At 17.9% G+C, this 2,500-nt stretch overlaps 1 protein-coding gene across 1 annotated transcript in view; it reads right to left on the bottom strand.

The window, feature by feature from the left end:
• Positions 1-2,500, bottom strand: part of LOC119582912 — a 16,043-nt gene that overhangs the window by 817 nt on the left and 12,726 nt on the right.

Genomic DNA, 2,500 nt, shown 5'->3' with positions numbered 1-2,500 from the left:
GACAGATATAGATAAAAGATTAGAGAGACATGAATAAAAGTATATAATAATTATAAAAACATTTTATATTATATACACTATAGTACTATATATACATATATAAATTAATAATTATATTATAATATATATATATATATGTTATATGTAGTAGTTTTATGTATGTATGAATATATATATTAATCTTATACATATATTGTAATATTATATATAATATATATATGTAATATAATATATATATATGTTAGGTAATATTATTATAATATATATATATTTATAATAGATAATATTAAATAATTATATTATAATATATAGAAAATTATTTTACAATAGTAAATAACATAAATATATATATAATATATATACATATAATGTAAAATTATATAAAATTAATTTTATTAATAATAATATATATATATAATAGAGAGAGAGGGGGAGAGAGAGGAGGGGAATGAGGAGAGAGGAGAGAGAGAGAGAGGAGAGAGAGAGAGAACCAGAGAGAGAGAGAGAGAGAGAAGAGAGAGAGAGAGGAGGAGAAAAAGAGAGAAAGAGAAGAGAGAGAGATACACACAGTACACACACACACGAATATGTAATATATAAAATATATAATAATATATATATATATATAGATATATATATATTATATATATATAATTTTATATATATATACATTTATAATATATATATTTTATATATATATATATATATATGTATTATATATAAATATATATATATTATATATATATATATATAATATATATATATATATATATATACAGAACAGAGAGAGAGAGAACGAGGAGAGAGAGAGAAAGAGACAAAGAGAGAGCGAGAGATATACACAGAATACACACACACACACGCATATATATATATATATATATATATATATATATATATATATATATATTTTGGGTGTGTGGTGTGTGTGTGGGGTGTTGTGTGTGTGGTGTGTGGTGTGTGTGTGTGTGTGTATGGGGTGTGTATGTGGGGTGTGTGTGTGTTTGTGTGTGTGTGTGTGTTTTGTGTTGTGTGTGTGTGTGTATATATATTATATATAATTTATATAAAATATATAGTATATATATATATATATAATATATATATATTTATATATGTATATATAATATATATATATATTATATATATTAATATAAAATTATATAAAATATATATATATATATATTATATTATATGTACATGTGTGGAATTCATGTCGAACAAATTGCAAGTAGAACAACGAAGGGAAGTACAAAAAAATCACACGAATTTTGGGCCCCTTCCCGTGTGTTTTTTGTATTTCCCCTTCCCTTTGCTCATTTGCAATATATTTTAATATATAAAATATTATATTTAATATAATTATATTATATATATATATAATGTATATATTTATATATATTTATTTATATATATATTTAAAAAATATATATTATATTTTATATACATATATATATGTTGTGTTTTAATAAAAATATAAAATTTAAAATATATCCTTTTATTTTTTTTAAATTTTAAAAACAATTATATGAAATGTATATTATATAAATATATATATAAAATAAATTTTATATATATATTTAAAATATATATATATATTGTATAATAATGTATTTTAAAATACATAATGTATGTGGGGTGTTTTTTTGTGTGTACTTGTGTGTATTCTTTCTATCTGTCCCCATATGATATTTTCATATACGCATATATACATACATAAAATATATATATTCATTATAATAATAATAAAATATATATAATATAAATATTTTAATATTAAAATTAATAATTATATTTGATAGTATATTATATATATATATATATTTATATATAATTTATTATATTTTAATGTATATATAAAAAAATAAAATTTTATATATACATTGTATATATATATATTTTTAATATATATTTCATCTATATATATATTAAAACCCAATATACTTATATATATTATATATATATATATATATATATAATATATATATATATATATTATATATTATGTATGGGTGTGTGTGTTTTTGTGTGTACTGTGTGGTATAGGGGGTATCTACTGTCCCCATAAGATATATACATATACGCATATATACATACATACCATACATATATATATATATATATATATATATATATATATATATATATATATATATATATTATATATATATATATCTAATATATATATGTATATATATATTATATATTGATATGTATATGTATATATATATACATATATATATATATATATATATATATATATATATATAAATATATATATATTATATGTATGTGTGTGTGTGTGTGTGTGTGTGTGTGTGTGTGTGTTTTGTTGTGTGTGTGTGTGTGTGTGTTGTATGTATGTAAGCATGTTGTGTGTGTGTGTAGGTATGTGTGTGTGTATGTCTGCATGTGCATGAATATATGTATATATATATATATGTATATATATACATATATACATATATATATATATAATATATATATATATATATGTATA

The sequence above is a fragment of the Penaeus monodon genome, chromosome 16, assembly GCF_015228065.2.
Source record: "Penaeus monodon isolate SGIC_2016 chromosome 16, NSTDA_Pmon_1, whole genome shotgun sequence".
Classification (NCBI taxonomy): Eukaryota; Metazoa; Arthropoda; class Malacostraca; order Decapoda; family Penaeidae; genus Penaeus; species Penaeus monodon.
This window is presented reverse-complemented; position numbering and strand designations above follow the sequence as displayed.